This window comes from Neophocaena asiaeorientalis, unplaced genomic scaffold (genome assembly GCF_003031525.2).
Source record: "Neophocaena asiaeorientalis asiaeorientalis breed wild unplaced genomic scaffold, Neophocaena_asiaeorientalis_V1.1 scaffold400, whole genome shotgun sequence".
Lineage (NCBI taxonomy): Eukaryota > Metazoa > Chordata > Mammalia > Artiodactyla > Phocoenidae > Neophocaena > Neophocaena asiaeorientalis.
In genome coordinates, this window is record NW_020175089.1 from 4,803,710 (window position 1) to 4,821,947 (window position 18,238).

General features: G+C 45.9%; 1 protein-coding gene across 6 annotated transcripts in view; it reads left to right on the top strand.

Annotated features, from left to right (window-relative positions):
* RASSF2 (Ras association domain family member 2) overlaps positions 1-18,238 on the top strand; it is a 43,331-nt gene that overhangs the window by 2,323 nt on the left and 22,770 nt on the right. The window contains exon 1 of one of the 6 annotated variants that reach the window (XM_024764229.1): positions 10,572-10,722. The exons of 4 other annotated variants lie outside the window; for them this stretch is intronic. The gene's annotated coding sequence lies outside the window, so the exon portion shown is untranslated. Of the gene's footprint in view, positions 1-10,571; positions 10,723-11,296; positions 13,535-18,238 lie in introns of those variants that run through there. One more of the 6 variants, XM_024764230.1, reaches the window with a different exon arrangement.

Here is an 18,238-nt window from a genome sequence, read left to right on the forward strand (position 1 = left end):
TCCAGTTTGTGTTATCCTAGGAGTTGGTCCAGGATGGTTGACAACCCTACACCTTGTTTTCAGCCCCTCAGTTCTCCTCGTCACTCTTGGATGCACTGGCCTACCTGGGACCACTCAGTTACCGAGTTTTGCTTTGATTTCTTGGTCTGTTTCCTGGAGCCAAGCTTTTTGTCTGCCTTCTGTGCATGAGCGCCTTAGGAATGGCCAAGAGAGTTGGCTGGAGAGGTGTCCAGGACCAAGTATTCTGGCACCTATGCTAGAGTGCCAAGAGCTGGACTGCGGGCCTTGCCAGAAGGGGGTCCTGTCACCAAAGTACAAAGGGACCTTGGCCTAATTATTTCCTTCAGTCTTCTCTAGGATACTTTTGGCAGGAAGTGTCCTCACTGGGAGGTGAGGTGTGGAGGGGGGACCAGATTGTCAGAGAATCCCTTGGAGAACTTGAGAGACTGGATGATCCCAAGAGCAGTCTCAGAATTTGTCCACATTCATTTTCCTCTGCCCAGAGTGAGAAACTGGGCAGGTCTCAGTAGTGTTCTTAGAATGGAAGAAGATGTACAGTCTCTGTCTTCAAGCTATAGTTGCGGAGAGCTGCTACAGCTGGGTTTGTAAAACTAGGGCAGTGGTCTCCTTCTACACTTCCCCGCCCCTCCCACCACTCTTCACAATTTGGTCTTTATTTATCCCAATGACACACTGTGCTATTTAAACACCTCCCTGCCTCTCCAGAAGAATTGTAAATAAATCTTTGAGGCTGCATAAGCTACCACAGGCCCATGACTGAAGGCTTCATTTATTTGGCTATTTGTGGATTCCCATGGAGGATGTGGTGGGGGAGGGGATGGGGCAGGAGGCAGTGGGGGAGCAGGGCACAGTAAACAGGAACATCTTCCAGACTCCATTGGCTAGGTGGCCAGAGGGTCATTTTTTAATCATCCCTTGGATGGTAGACTCTGGAGCCTGTAATCAGAGGTTGATGCAGCTGCTCGGGGATGACAGCTTGAGGCTGTAGAACTCCTGCCCAAGGCAGCTGTGACTGAACTAGAGAAGGCAACCTCTCACTGAAGAAGCGGGCAGGGAAGGGCATTTGGTTAATTCCCGTGAGATGAGCAAAGTGACTTAGAATGGCTTTTTCTATTCCTTATATTGATAAAAATTAGCAAAAAGATACCTTATATTTCCTTGGACATGTTAATCCGAAGTGATTTAGCAAATAGGTTTACTTTTACCAGCATAACACTTTATCCATAGTGTTAGTTTGATTAACTGCTCCTTTCTATAGAGAAATGAAAGAACTGTTGGATTTGGAGTTTGAATGGCATTCAGAATTTCTAGCAGCATGATATTGGGCAATGTAATAGATGCTGTCAACATCCTTCCTGTGTTCCCTTGACCTCAACCAGTGAGTGATGGGAGAAAGTGTATAAATACTCCAACTCCCTCACCTCTCTGTTGCGGTAACTTTGAGGCATATTCCATGCTGTCTTTCAGAGTTGCCTTGTAGAACCATATCCCAGTTGCTAACAGTAATAACTGTCTCCCTTCATTGGCTGCCTTCCTTTCCCTCTTTCACTTTCCCACTCCCTTTCAACTTGCACTCTAATCCTTGTCTTTTTTTTTTTTTAATACTTTTCTCTTATGTTTTTAAAATAAATTTATTTATTATTTTATATTTATTTTTGGCTGCATTGGGTCTTCATTGCTGCATGCATGCTTTCTCTAGGTGTGGTGAGCAGGGATGGCTGTTCGTTGTGGTGTGCGGGCTTCTCATTGCAGTGGCTTCTCTGGTTGCAGAGCACGGGCTCTAGACACACGGGCTTCAGTAGTTGTGGCACACAGGCTCAGTATAGTGTTCTGGCTCACGGGCTCTAGAGCGCAGGCTCAGTAGTTGTAGCACATGGGCTTAGTTGCTCTGTAGCATGTGGGATCTTCCCAGACCAGGGATTGAACCTGTGTCCCCTGCATTGGCAGGCAGATTCTTAACCACTGTGCCACCAGGGAAGTCCTCAAATCCTTGTCTTATGGTCAACTTCTGGGGGAAACCAACCTAAGGCTTTAGTCTGTAGTTAAAAAGTCATTTTAAGTCTTTGAGTCTCCATAGAGAATAGACCTTGTCAAGGGGGAGGGTTGGATTGGGAGTTTGGGACTAGCAGATGCAAACTATTGTACATAGAATGGATAAACAACAAGGTCCTATTGTACAGCACAGGGAACTATATTCCATATTCTGTAATATACCATAATGGAAAAAAAAAGATAAACCCTGGTTCTGATAAAGTAGAATACTCCTACCACCCAGCAGGACCTACTCAGGGCTGAAAAGCTTGGGGCCACATTTCCAGCTACTTCCAATGTCACTGCATCCAGGAATTGTTCCCTGACTATGCCCCATGGGAGTACAGCCCCATCTTTTGCCTTCTCATCCCACATTTTGCCCATCCCTTTCCTTCTTGTTTCATTGTTCTCTATCTCTCACCTTGTGAAATTTGAGAGCAGAGTCCTTGACTGACTCACCTTGGTAGCATCCTGCAAAATTTTTATATCTTGGATTCCTCTTAAATATTGTTGACTGAATAAAAAATGAGAAGAAAAAAAATTAAGTCTCTGAGTCTCAGTTTCCCCAGCTGTATGATGGAAATGATAACTATCTCACTGTGATACGTGATCAGACAGGGACCTGGCACACAGCAAGCATTCAGGCAAACATTTGCTGGCTCTTTGAGTAGTACAGACGGGGCTATGATGGATTTGGGAATGGGTGTTTTGGTGGACCATAGAGAATTATAATACTTTGGAGAGAGAGGCTTGAGAGCCAGTAGGAGCCAGCTCTAGCACACACCTGGCCTTGACTGGGCTGGGATGTGATCAGTGATCTTAATTTCCGAGTTTGTACACAGGGTGAGGAGGATACGAATTGTACTAGGTGTGGGGGCTTCCCTGGCAGTCCAGTGGTTAAGACTACAGGCTTCCAGTGCTTCCACTGCAGGGGGCACGGGTTCGATTCCTGGTCAGGGAACTAAGATCTCACAAGCCGTGCTGTGCAGCCAATTGTACTAGGTGTCAAAATTTAAGGTATGTTCAGCTGTGCCCTGAACTGGCTGAATCACTGTGTATGAGACACTTCTGAGGTTCAGTTAAAGATTATTGAAGTGAGTGCTCTGAGTCTTTGGGGGCCTTGGTTTCCCCATCTCCAAAGCCAGGGCTTAGATGATTCCACAGGTCCCTTCTGGCCCTTGGTCTCCTCAGGAAGAGTCTATTGCATTCGCCTTCTGTCAATACAAAACAGCATTTAACAAAAGAAAACCTTTCATATGTCTACAATTAGGTTGCCCACCATGGGGCACCCAGCACTGGGCCATCCTAAAGTTTTAGTCTTTTCTGCTGGCACAAGGGATTTCAGTAGAATTATCCCAGTAAATGTTTGCCTTCCTTGTGTACCAGTTTCACTTAATGACGTAGGCATGGTGTGTCCCCAGAGGAGGCCTGAGGAGTGGGTAAGGAGGATATGGAAAGGATATGCCCTACTTTCCTGAACCACTATGCAATGCTGTAGACACCCAAGTGGAAACCAAGAAAAGTCCATGTGGAAGAAGAGACTTCTATATGACAGAATTCAGCATTCCTAGTTGGGTTTTACTCACAATGCTCCATTGATAATCCTCCTGAGGGAGTCCCTGACTCAGCAATTCCACCCATAGGAATTCTTATCCTAAGGATATAATTGGACACATGAAGAAAAATATGTGCATAAGGGATGTCCCATGCAGCGTTTTTTATAATAATAACAACAACAAAAACGGAGACTAAATGCCCCCAAATAGTAAAATTGTTAATCATGGTGTATTTATACATTAAAATACCATGTGACTACAAAAAATTTAGGATACAGATGTGTATCTGTTAACATGGGAAAATAGGATACATTTCTAAAAAGTAGGTTACCAAACAATGTGCTATTTTTGTAAGATATATCATATCATCCACTTATTTGCCTCTGGAATGATATATAGAAAAATGTTAATAGTGGTTGTCTCTGAGTGGTGGAATTTTGGAAGATTTTGATCTTAAATTTTTTACATTAAATATTTTCGATTTTTTATTATGGTAAAATATACACAATATAAAATTTACCTTTTTAACCATTTTTAAGTATACAGTTCAGCGTCTGTCTTAGTCTGTTTGAGCTATACTATATAACAAACCCCACAGATTGAATGACTTACAAACAACAGAAATTTATTTCTCACAGTTATGGAGTCTGGGAGTCGTCAGGGTGTGAGCGTGGTCAGGTGAGGGTCCTCTTCCAGAATGCAGACTTCTCATTATATCCTCACATGGCAGAAGGGGCTTGGAAGGGTCTCCTTTAATCCCATTCGTGGCTCCACCCTTATGACCTAATTACCTCCCAAAGGCCCCACCTCCTAATACCATCATAGGATTTCAACATATGAATTCGGGGAGGATACAGATATTCAGACCATAGCAGTGGCATTAAGTGCATTCACAGTGTTGTATGACCATTACCGTTATTCATTTCCAGAACTTTTCCATCATCCCAAACAGAGACTGTACCTGTTGAACATTAACTCCCCATTCCCTCCCCGCACCCCAGCCCCTGGTAACCTCTATTATACTTACTGTCTTCATGAATTTCCCTATTCTAGGTTTCTTATAAAAGTGCAATTGCACAGTACTTGTCCTTTTGTGGATCCTAATCTTTTTGCTTATCTATATTTTTAAAATTAAAAAAGTCTGTTTTACTTGTGTAATAAAAAGGAAAGGAACAAGAAAGACCTGGGAGAGAATTGTGGTGCTTGGTCTCTGGTATTGTCATTTCAGGCTGGGCCACAAGGTCCTGGCCATCCTTGCTGCCTCTGCCGCCATTACCTGGGGTGGGGGTCAGCGTCTGACCTCCATCTCAGCCTGGCAGGACAAAGGTGGATGACCAGTGGGCCTCAGAACTAATCACATTTGGGGCTTGCTGGTTGCTGGCAAATCATCTTATCCCAGGGTTTTCTGTGTGTGGTGGTGGGATTGAAAGGGTGTGCTTGGGGTTCACTGTGCCTCAAACCTAACAGCTGTCATGCAGTGAGTGAGGTCCAAACCAGGTGGAAGTCATGTTGCTGAGACCATCTTTCTTAAAGATTGAGAAGGAGAGCCTCAGCCTTTCTATTTTAAGCATTCTTTGTGTATTTCTGACCCTGTGGCTCAACTCAACCTACTAAATACCCACCAATGGCAGCTGTGGGTATGGCTGCTGAATCCTTTGTCCACAGGCAGAGTCAGCCTGCCAGGGATGCAGGGAGGACTTTAACTGGTGGAATCCATGAGATCCTAAGAACTCTGGGGAGATGGGTAGTGGCCTCAGATAATCAGTGCCCTCTTCCTAAGGCTCCACATAGGCTCTTACAGTTGATTATACAGATATCTGGGGCAAGGATTGATCTCTTGTGCATGTGGTGGGTTGTGTATATGACAGGATAATTAGGAACATGGTGCAGAGGGGTGGGGGCAGGGGAGGGGGTGTGTATGTGTGTTTCAGTCTGGCCTGAGGTGAGAGGAGGTCAGGAAGCTTTGGTACCCAGAAACTGGATACTAGGTTGTGTGGCTCTATTCAGGGGTCATGGGAGTGGGTCAAGCGGCTTTACTCTGGGATGTCTTGTTCTGTGGGAAATGTTTTTAAGTTTCTCATTAAGCAATCTCCCAGAAGAGCCTGCCCCAACCCTCCAGTGAGCTGGTGAAAGAATGTAGGTCTGGGAGGACAGATGTGCCTACTGTGTTCTCTGGAAATTTCTTCACCTGGCTCTGCCTGTTTTCTTTCTGCCCAGCAGAAGGCTGCTCTTTTAATCCCAGACAGTGGGGGAAGTATAAAGATGTTACGGAAACAGTCTTTGAAGGCCATTTTGAGAAGTTTGGTTTTTCGTGGTGCTGATTTTTCTTTAGGGTTAGTCAGCTGGTTGCAGGACAGGCACCTTCCTTACAGCTTTCAAGGGCGAGGAAACTGCCTGTCTCTGGCGGTGGAGGAGGCCAGTGCTTTGGGCTTTTGGGTTTCCAATCCTGGCCCTGGGTAGCAAGGAGAGGAAACCCTAAGATCTCTGCACACAAAGCTCATAGTCTCAGCCTATAACACCAAAAAAGGGAAGAACTGCTGGGGTTCCCTTAGGAAGGGGATGTGAGGTCAGAGATGAGTTTCAGAGAAGCACTTAGTAAACAGGAAGCGTGGCCAGAAAGAAACCTGTGCTTGTAGGAAGTGCGGAACTGGAGACGGCCTCCTCACCTGCCAGGATAAGCCAGCAGTGCCTGGAGCTGACGGCGAGTGGGGGCTCAGAGCATGAAGAGTGACACAGAACTTGGGCCCTCCCTGTGGGACAGGGCTCCACTTAAACCTTGCAATTATTGGGCTGGAGGAAAGCTTAATTTGCCCTTCTGAAGGCAGGACTTTAAATACCCCATAAAATAGCCCTCGGTTTTGAGAAATGCAGGTGAAGGAATGCTTAGTCTTATGTGTCTTGTATGCCTCCACTAACTTCCCACTCTTTCCTCATGCCAAGTAAGTTACATGGAGATTTGCACTTTGTTGAGTTTTATCCTGTGAGGGGCCATCTGGGCAGGGTCCCTCTGGCTGAAGATGACGGAGGTGCTGCTTCCCTTCCATCAGGGAGGCAGAAGTGGCCAGGACCTTCCCTGGGGCCTGTAAATACTGGAGGGTTCGCTTTCTGGGTCTTTGGGGTCTCTGAGCTGGAGTCTAAGTTCTTTGCACACACACACACTCCCTCACACACCCATACCACACATTCATATGTGTACTTGCACGCTCTCTCACACCCATACAGACACATTTACACACACACTCTCCCTTACATGTCTACATCTATACATTTACTCACATCCACACCTACACATTCACACACATACCGCTTCTTCTGTCTGGAGTTTTTGCTTCCTTTATGCCTTTTTTGGCCCCATTCCAACACCCTGCTCATCCCCTATGAGGCTAAGGTTTCCTTCTAAATATCCGTCCTGAAGTCAAAAGCTTGTGGATGTTGACGGGACTTCCCTATAAACAAGTAGTTGCTCATCTGGGCCCGCGAAATGATCGTTTGGCGGGGGGTGACTGTTGTGACTCTTGGGGTCACTCGCCTGGCCACCTGCCCGCTGGCGTGAGAGTAGGAGGCAGGCCTTCCCGGCAGGCATCCCGAGACCATTCCCTCAGATCTTCCCCAGCCACACTGAGGGACTCACACCTGTGTGAGGAAGGCCTAAGCAAGAAGGGTCAAGGACCCAGCTGTCAGTGGAAGGAGCTGGGGCTTTGCAGACCTTGCTGCTGGCAGGAGGGCGCCCAGCTTGGCCACCTGTCCTGCTGAATCTCAGGTCCTCATCTGGCAGGTAGACCAGACAGAGACTGCCTCCTGAGATAGAAGTGAGGTTGCCTGTCAGCAGGGGTCTCGTACCTGTTGTCAGTCAGGCACCCAGGTTTTTTCCAGAAGGAGGGGGGCAGGCTGTTTTTGGGGCCCATGAGTGTAGGGGGTAGCTTGTTCTTTAGACAGAGGGTGAGTTGTGTCTGGGGATTCGTGGCTCTGTAACATTGCAAATACCTGGGTCCCTGGATGGGATCTCCATCCCAGGCTCCTGCAAGGTCTGCTTTCCCTTCAGCTTGTCTGCCAGGCCAGTCACTGACTCACCTGCCTTCCCCAGGGCTGTGGCCAGCAGCTGAAGCCAGCCTCCAGCTGCCTGTCCTACTCGGAGACCCTCATGTCCAGCCAGGGCACCACAGAAGGAGCACTGGCCTCATCATGTCAGCTCTGTGACCTGGGACAATTCACCTGACCTCCGGGACCTTCTGTTTCCTCATCTTTAAAGTGATAAAAATAAAGCCTTCCCTGTGGGTTCTTGTAAGGAATAGGAGAAGGCTTCTAGAGTCTTGTCACCAGCAGCACCAGCATCACTTGGGAGCTTGCTAAGAATGCACATTCTCAGGCCCCACTCTAGAGGTACTGAATCAGAAATTGGGAGGAGGGGGACAGGAATCTGTATTCAATGAGCCCTCTGGGGGATTCTGATATACACTTCTCTAGAATATGGCCAGGTCAGGTGACTTTTAGCTGAAAACTCTTTCTTCCCATTCACCTCAAGAGAAGCTGTACTAAATAAGGGTTCTGCTTTGCATCAGACAGTCCTGGGTTTGAACTCTAGCTCTGCCTCTTCCTGGCTGTGTGTCTTTGGACAAGTTACTTCACTTCTTTGTGCCTCAGTTGCTTCATCTACAAAATGGGAATATTATTGTTTCTTTCTTCATGGGGTTGTTATGGGGATTAAATGAGTCGAAGCAGGTAATATCTAGCTTGTAGTAAGCTTGCATTTCTGGTAGTTGTCTATTATTCACACTTGTTGTTTTATTATTAACATAGTAATACTGTTGTGATTGTTCTGTTCCCTATTTGTGAGGGAAACAGGAGACCAGGGCCTCCTTTGACTAGTCTTCTGTTAGTCCTCTTTGCTACCTGCCTCCACGTTAAGTGCCCTCCCTCCTCAGGCAGGACAAGCCAACCTCTTCCCAAATACCTTCGCCTCCCTTTTCCCTAACCTCTAACGTCCTTTTGGGGTGTGGAGGGGCAAAGCTTTGTATTCACATTCACAATAAAGCTGAGGAAGTAGAGTACATATACCCAGTACACTTGACCTTATCTCTCCCTTTGGTGCTGTTTGATGTTCTTTTCCTGAGCAGAGTGACTGAGAACCATGTGGGTGGTCCCCTGGGGGCCTGGACATGGGGTGGGAAAAGGATGGAGGAGGCACATGGGTTTGACAAGTAAGTGGGCCTTTTATTGAAGAAACCATGTAGATGGAAGGCAAAGTATGCTGTTTCCTTCCTAGGCAGCACGAATTTTGCCCATGTTTAGGACAGGCTCAGGTGGAATCTCTTGTAATCTCTAGATCTTGGCAGCGCCCCAGGTCGCAGCTCAAGTCTCCTTCCTTGTGTGGCGCAGTAGGGCTGGGGTTTCCTGTTTGCCATCAACACTTCTTCCTGCCCCCATACGAGGAGGCTGAAGTGCGGAGGGGTCAGCACTATCTCCTCTCCCACTGCTTGGTTACAAAGCAGGCCCTCAGGAGACCTGATGAGGCAGTCTTCGATACTGCCTCGGATAGTATGAAGCCATGGATAGTATGAAGCACCGTGTCAGATAACTTTCTTCTCCAACCCTAGAGCTCCAGATCGTCCCCAGAGGGCAGGGCCGACCAGGGTTCAGAGAAGAGGTGGGGAGAGGCCCCAAAAGGGGAAGCTGCAGGCCCCCAGCTAGTGTTTCCTTTGCATCTGGGGCCTGCAGCTGGCTCCCTGGCTTCTGGGGTGTGGTGCCCTGGTTTGGTGATGGGGCCCCTTGCATCAGCTCTGTGCCTGTACACACTGATCCTCGGGGATGCTCTGCACTGTCCCCTCTCCCCTTTGAAATATTAGTAATGGGAAGGGGGGCACTGAAGACTCAACTCAGTTTGCTTTTAGAAAATTCTGTTCCTTCCATTCTTGAAAGGCTTCGTTGAGATGCATTTGGGGGTGTCCTCAGTTTACACAGCTCTATCCTCATCAGATTTCATAGTGGTTCTCAGCCCTGGTTGTACATTGTCATGACCTGGGGAGGTTTTAAAAATGCTTGTGGCTGGACCTCCTCCCGGAGGGTCTGATGGAATTGGTCTGAGTTGCAGCCCTGACATCAGGAATTTCAAATTAACCCCCTACCCCATTCCCCCTCCAAGAGAGTCTAATGAGCACCCAGAATTAGAACCTCTGAGATGTTGTGTGTCCTGAGTTCAGCTGTTACTCCTTCCCACTTTGGTTTCAGCTGAGGCTTGCCAAGTGCATGTCCTTCTCGCTGGTTAGGGGGTGGCTCTGTGGGGTTTGCCCCACTGGGAATGCTTCATGGAATAAGCCCTCCCCTTTCCCAGCCTGTCTCTCTCTCCTAGTTATATTTTCTTAGAGACTGGGACTGCCTGGGTCCTATAAATTCACTGTTGCTCCAGCACCCCCCATCCTACCCTGGAGCTGAGGTGGGAGTGGGGTGGGGCCTGGCTCCTGTTATGCAATCAGAAAGACCCTTTAGGAAACAGAAAACAAACAAAACACCACAGGGGTTCTTCATCTCACCTGGACTTTCCAGCCAGGGGTGGCCCCCCTTTCTGTTCTGTATTTGCCTGCTGGGGACTTCCCAGTTGATCAATAAGATGAGAGACACTTGGTCTCTAGGCTGGAACAGAAACTGTGTAGGGATTAGCTAGCCTCCTGGGGATGCTCTGCGACCAGATTAACTTCAGTGTGTTCTCTGGGCTCCCTGACAGAAAGCGAGTGAGGGCACAGGAGTCTGGAGGAACCAAGAGCTAAGAACAGAGGAGCTTCTGCTCTCTTTGAACAGAGCTTTGATGCCTTTCCCACTTCCTCAAGCTTCCTGAGGACTTAATGCTTGCCCTCATCACAGGAAACTGAGCTGGTTAATTTCAAGAGCCTGGCTGGCCTCTCATTTATTCTTGGGGAGGCTGGAAAGGTAGCTACAGGATTTTGACTGGTCCAGAACTTGGGCAAGTCTGTCCCCATTCCTGCAGCTCAGCCTTGTACCGACCGGACCTGGAGATCCTGTGCAGGCAGCTGTTTTGTCCCAGCTTGAGAGTGGGTAGAGGAAGGTGATGGAGCCAGGAGCTTCAAGCCCTAACGTGGAGCAGGTGTCGTGGCCGCTACTGGTACCCACCCAGATCCCCTTTATCTAATTTTTAAAAAATAAATTTATTTATTTGTTTTTGGCTGCATTGGGTTTTCGTTGCTGCATGCGGGCTTTCTCTAGTTGTGGCAAGTGGGGGCTGCGCTTCGTTACGTGCGCAGGCTTCTCTTGTTGTGGAGCACGGGCTCTAGGCATGCAGGGTTCAGTAGTTGTGATTCGCGGGCTCTAGAGCGCAGGCTCAGTAGTGGTGGCTCACGGGCCTAGCTGCTCTGTGGCATGTGGGATCTTCCCGGACCAGGGCTCGAACCCCTTTCCCCTGCATTAGCAGGCGGATTCTTTTTTTTTTTTAATAAACTTATTTATTTATTTGTTTCTATTTTTGGCTGCGTTGGGTCTTTGTTGCTGTGTGCAGGCTTTCTCTAGTTGCGGCAGGTGGGGGCTACTCTTCGTTACAGTGCATGGGCTTCTCTTGTTGTGGCTACTCTTGTTGCAGAGCACAGGCTCTAGGCACACGGGCTTCAGTAGCTGTGGCTTGTGGGCTCTAGACTTCAGGCTCAGTAGTTGTGGCACACGGGCTTCCGCGGCATGTGGGATCTTCCCAGGCTAGAGATTGAACCTGTGTCCCCTGCATTAGCAGGCGGATTCTTAACCATTGCGCCACCAGGGAAGCCCCCCCTTTATCTACTGCGTGTTATGGGTGTGGACTGCCGACAGGTCTCAGTTGCTCCCTAGTCTTGAGAATTTCTCTTACAGGATAATGCCTGGGTGCTCACCCCCTCCTCCCAGAGGTGGCTCTCAACCAGTGACTGACTAGCGTGGGGTACAAAGGCCTGGCCTGCCTGTCTTAGGGTGGGACAGTTCGGTGGAGTTGTTCACGCCCTAGAGCTCCCATGGGATCAGGCTGTGGCTGGGCTCCAGTTCCTTCCCCAGCCCAGTCCTTCTTCCCTCACTCCCTTACAGGTTTCTCCTGAAATCAATTCCTTAATAACTCAAGTGCACAAGAATCCTCATTTTGACCTCTGCCTCTAGGAATTCCCGAACCTAAGACAGCAGGTTAGCTTTCTTTGGGCTGACTGTTGAATCCACTGTCTCCGCTGAAGAATTAATAATGAGAATGGGAATATTTGCAGGAGAGAGGCACAGTGTGAGAGCTGGGGGTCCAAAGAGAGAAAACTGTAGGCCTAGGAGAGGAAAGAAACACCAAATGAATGGTTTCTGTGTGGTGGTAAGTGCTGTGATGAAGGACAGGCTGAGGTGTGGGTGCCTATCCCCCCAACACTGCCCAGGGACAGCGAGAACAGTTTGTAGGAGGAGGTAAGTTTTGGATCCGGGTCTAGGGAACATGTGAGTTTGTTTGGGTCTGAAAAGCATGGGCACACTCACAGAGCATGAAAAACAGGCGTAGAAAGTTCTTTGTAGCTGGGATGTCATGATCTTCAATAGCTTAGGAACCTTCCCTTTGTCAAGACATTCTCTTGGATCTTAGGGATGGTTGTGCCCTCAAATTGTCCTGGGAACAGGCAGGAAGTAGTGGATGGGTCTTCACATGGGAAGTGCTAGGTTCTGCTGACAGGCTGCATGGCATTGCCCAGGCATTTAATGGAGCTGAGGAGAACCCAGAACATGCCAGGGCATGAAGTGGTGCCAGAAGAGAGGACTGACTGGTTAGTGGCCTCAACAAGTCTCCACTGTAACTAGTTGACTAGGAGGCTCATGTCCTGACTTGGTAAGCCCAACGGTATTCACATCTCCAGACATGTTAGCAGACATGCTTTGTAGTTAGTAGACATTCCATACACATTTTATCTTTTAAAGTTTTTCTAAAGAGAAGTTGTACTGATCTAGAAATCTTGAGGGCTAAATGGCCACGTTCACGGGGGGTTCAGTAGGTTTAGATATGTTTTAGACTTCTAAAGAGTGACTCCACATCAAAGATTATTTGTGTCAAATCTGCCCTTTCATTCCTGTCCCATTCTGTCTCTCTCCTCCTTTCTCTGTATGGGAAGCAGTGAGCTGTCTCCGTTCTGTGCCTGAGATGCTGGCTGATGTGGGAAGCATCCTCCTTCCTCTCTGTCTTGCTTTCCCCTCTTCAAAGACATGGTGAAGATTGGTTCTATATTCTCAAGGCAATGTGGAAGCGATGCTTGGAAATGATCCTTACAAGGCATTGTGGAGTCCAGGAGGGCTTCATAAATTCTTGATAATAACAGAGAAGGCAGAAGAATTGCAGCCAGCTAGCTGAGCAAATCCCTCTCTTCGAGACTGTAGATATTGGCAGGCACCCTTGGCAGAAGTGTCCAATTGAATGTGGATCCCAGCCCCATCAACCATCTTCCTCTGACTCTTCCTTGTGTGAGAACAATACTCTGCTTAAGCAATATTGGACTGAACTGTAAATTTCCGGCCTTTTGTTTGCTCTGCTACTGTGTTTGCCTTAAAGTGTATGTAAATGTAGTTGGCTTTTTTTTCCCTCTCCAGCTGGCTGGAGGTAGCCAGTGATTTGTGGTGATGGTTGGAAAGTTTATGAAGACAGATGCAGTTGTTGTCCTTGAGATAAACAAAGGAGGGGTTGGGTCCTAGAATCAGCTACCTGTAATTTCAATTCAACAATGTGGTTGGCTGTGTAAGTATTTTCCTAACATTCCTAACCCAAGAAACGTAAAAGTAAGAAAAAAGGTGGGGAGAAGTCAGGCTGAAGACAAAGATTAGACCAAGTGAGTCTATAGGTCAGATTTATAACAATGGCCTTGGTGAAGTCACTCAATATGTAGACAGAGCTTTAGAGAATTCCCACATTTGGGCCATCAGACTACTTGATGATTTATATCAACCTGGTAAGTAAAAAATAGTGATAAGGGAGATTGAACATCTTTATTAACTATTTGTATTTATTTTTCTGTGAACTATCTGTTCATGTGCTTTGACAAATTTTCTATTGAGTGTAGTCTTTTTCTTATTGAATTATTAAAGACTTTTACATATTAAGGAGATTAACCTTTCATAATATGTATTGTAAATATTTTCCCCCAATTTGTCATTTGCCTTTTGACTCAGGATAAGGTAAACTTTTTTTCTCAACAGAAGCTTAAAATTTTTACAAATTGGTATCCGGTTTTCTTTTTTCATCATGCCTTCTGGATTTTGGGTCAAGAAAGTTTTCCCCAGTTCAAATTTCCCTACATTTCCTTCTAGCATTTTATGTTTTTAATGTTTAAGTTTTTAATTCATTTATGATTCCTTTTGGTGGAAGAGTAAGGTAGGGATTTAGATTCCGCATCTCCCCCTTTCCAAAGGCCAGTCAATTCTCCGGCAACATTTTGTTTTATTAATCTATCTTTTCCCTGCTATTTAGAAAGGTAGCATACATTCTATGTTCCCAAATATGTTTGGGTCTATTTCTGTATGTGATATTGTTTCATTAATCTGCCTGTTTTCCTCAAGTACCAAATAGTTTTAGTAACTGCAGAGAAGACTTAATTTCTCTAATTGGTATTTTCAGTAGATTTAAGAGGATGTAGTGTCAAAAGGGATTTGTCTTGGGAGCAGGACAGATTGCTTTCAGATCCAAAACAAAATTACCAAATTATAGGTTATTATGGAGGCAGTGAATGAGAGTCCTGCAGAAAATCCAATCAGTGAGTTAGAAAATTATCTGTAGAATTCTGGGGAAAATAAGGAGGTGGAGACTGTGAGTAAAAATTATACGAGACTTGGAGGATAACTGCAGGGATGTATGTAAGTATGTATGTATGTATAGTGCTGGAGAGAGGGGATAGAGACATTGCAGAAGAAAAAACAAGAATGGAAGGAAGAGAAGCAGGAATCAAAGCAAGTATAGGATATTTCCCTGGCTGGAGAAAGACCTGAATGTTCAGGATGAGGTCTGTCAACGGCCAGGCACTACTAATCTGATCTCTACTCCATCCAAGCTTTGGCATTGGCTCTGGCCGAGGTCCCCCATGATTCTGTGTGGTAAATCAGAGGCCCCTCTGGGTTTCCCTTGGGCTCCCACCACCAGCTCCTGGCTCTGCTGATCTTGGCCTTCTTCTCGGGGCCCCCTGTTCTCTTGGCTTCCAGGATACTGCGTCTCCTGTTTTCCCTCCCCTTATAGGGACTCATCTTTTCTCTGCCCATCCCTGACCTACTGGGTCCTTTGAATCCCTACCCTTGGCCCTGCCCCTGCAGCCCTCCCTGCTCTCTCCCTGGTAATCTTTCCACTCTCCTGACCTCCCTTCCTTCAGCCAAGCCAGGATTCCCCTCCCTGGGAGCTCCACACTGTCACTCTCCTGGGCCGCAGGCCTGGCTGTGCTTCTTGTCATCTGCATCACGGGGTTCCATGGCCCTGCCTCAGACTCAGCCCGTGTTCCTCACACCAGTGCTTGTGACTGTGCATGGCCACCTTCATCGCTATCCTCACCAGTAGCCAGACATCGTGCTGGACTCTGCCTTTACCCCTATGTCGAATCTGGCCCTTTCCAAATCTTTTTATTGATGGATCATGAGTTTTTCTCTACCTCTTTAAACTCTTTAGACTCTGTTACTCCATCCCCACTGCCTGCTTCCCTGGGACAGGCCTCTCAATTGGTCCCCCTACCTCTGTTTTCTTCCCCAATCCTTTCTCAAAGTAGACAGCAGAGTGTGATAATCATTCCAAACTTCAACTCAGATCACACCCTTCCCTTATAACTTCCCTTGTTTTCCTATTGCCACTATAAAAAAATTATCACAGACTTGGTGGTTTGAAACAACAAAAATATACTCACATTCTGGAGGCCAGAAGTCTGACATTGGTTTCAGTGGACCAAAACTAAGGTGTCAGTAGGGCTGCGCTCCCTCTAGAGGCTGTGGGGGGAATTTCATTTGCTTGCCTTTTCTGGCTGTGTTCCTTGGCTCATGGTCCCTTTCTCCACCTTTCATCCACAGCGTAGCATCTTCAAATATCTTTCTCTGCTGAGGTTGTCTGTAGAATCTCCCTCTGCCTTTCTTATTAGGGCACTTGTGATTACATTTAGGGTCCACCCAGGTAATCTAGGTTAGTCTTCCCATTTCAAGATCCTTAATTTAATCACATCTGCAAAGTCCCTGTCACCATATAAGGTGACATTGACAGGTTCCAGGGATTAGGACCTAGATATCTTTGGAGTCCATTATTCAGCCTACCACACCCCCCATTGTACTGCAAAGTCCAAACTCCTCCATATGGTCAAGGTCCAGCACACACACCACCCCATCTTGGTGCATGCTCCTGCCTGGACCACTCTGCCCCTCACCTTTGCCAGCTCTGTCTCATCACTGAGGTCTCAGTTTAGAGTTCACTTCCTCCAGAAAGCTCCTGGGACCCCACCCAAGTCCAGATCAGGTGTCTTTCCTGTGTGCTGCTGTGGCACCTGCCCTCCTCGATAGAATTGTCTTTCCCCTCATATCCCCTTCTGGACTATGTACACTTGAAGGCAGGGCTGTGCCAGTTTACTTGCTGTTGAACTGCCATCAGTAAACGCAAAGCTTTGACACATCTTAGGCACACAATAAATGAACGTATACATTTACATATGCATAGAAGAGGTGCTTTAAAAAAATGGGTACTCACTAGTTATGGTAATTGTCACTTAAGAAAAAAAGAAAAACTTTCTCAGTAGTCTGACTTTCTTTCCTTTTCCTTTTTTTGCAGTACATATATACTCCAAATTTTATGATTTTTTTTCCTTTTTTGAAGAATTGAAAAATTAAAATTTAGAGAGACCAGTTGTGTTCTTGGGGTACCACTTTTGGGTATACAGGTGGGGTATGAATTTTCTGAATGGAACTCTGCCCTCCACTCCCCTCCTCCCACTTATACCCCTTCCTTAGGGAGCCTTTGCATTAGTTTCCTGTTGTTCTTGTAACAAATTACCAAAACTTAGTGGCTTAAAACAATACAAATTTATTATCTTCTGGTTCTGTAGGTCAGACGTCTGACATGGGTCTTCCTGGACTAGAATCAAGGTTTTGGCAGGGCCTGTGTTCTTTTCTAGAGGATCTAGGGGAGAATCCATTTCCTTGTCCTTTCCAGCTTCCAGAGGTCACCCACATTCCTTGGCTCGCACCCGATTCCCCCAACTTCAAAGCCAGCAACAGTGGGTTGAATCCTTTTCACATTGTGTCACTATAACACTGATTTTCTGCCTGCTTTTTCCATTTAAAAAATTTGTGGCAAAACACACATAAAATTTACCATCATAACCATTTTAAGTGTACAGTTCAATGGCATTAAGTACATTCACATTGTTGTCCAGCCATCACTGTCATCCAGCCACAGAACTGTTTTCATCTTGCAAAACTGAAACTCTATACCCATTAAATAGTAACTTGCCATTCCACCTTCCCTAGCCCCTGGCAACCACCATTCTACTTTCTTGTCTCTATGGATTTGACCTAGGTACCTCATGTAAGTAAAATCATACAGTACTTGTCCTTTGGTGACTAGATTACTTCACTTGGCATAATGTCCTCATGGTTCATCCATGTTGTAATGTGTGACAGGGTTTCCTTCCTTTTTAAGGCTGAATAATATTACATTTTATATATATATATATATATATATATATATATATATATATACCCCCCACATTGTTAATCCATTCATCCACTGATGGATATTTGAGTGGCTTTCACCTTTTGGCTGTTGTGATTAATTCTGTGAAGAACATGGGTGTACAGATATCTCTTCAAGGTCCTACTTTCAGTTCTTTTGGGTATGTACCCAGAAGTAGAATTGCTGGATCATATGGCAGTTCTATTTTTAAGTTTTTGAGAAACTGCCATACTGATTTCCACAGCGCTGCACCATTTTACAAATTCCCACCAATAGTGCACAAGTGTTTCAGTTTCTCTGCACCCTCACCAGCACTTGTTGTCTCATGTCTTTTTGATGATAGCCATTCATCAAAATGTGAGGTGATATCTCATTGTGGTTTTTTCAAAAAATTTTATTGAAGTATAGTTGATTTATAATGTATTTAATTTCTACTGTACAGCAAAGTGACTCAGTTATACACATATGTATTCTTTTTCATATTTTTTCCATTATGGTTTATCACACGATGTTGAATATAGTTCTCAGTGCTATACAGTAGGACGTTATTGTTTATCCATCCTGTATATAATAGTTTGCAAGACTTACGTTTCCCTGATGATTAGTGATATTGAACATCTGCAATCTAAAGCCTCCCAACAAAGAAAAGCCCCAAGACCAGATGGTTTCATTGGTGAATTCTACCAAATATCTAAAGAAGAGTTAATACTGATCCTTCTCAAACTCTTACCAAAAAATTGAAGAAGATGGAACAGTCCCAAACTCATTTTACAATGCCAGATCCCAAAGCCAGATAAGGACATTACAATTAAAAACAAAACAAAACCAAAAAAAACACTGCAGGCTGAAATACTAGATGAAAGAAAATATAAAATTTCTCAACAAAATACTGGCAAACTGAATTTCAACAGTGCATTAAAAGGATCATACACCATGATCAAGTGGGATTTTTCTCAGAGGCTGTGGC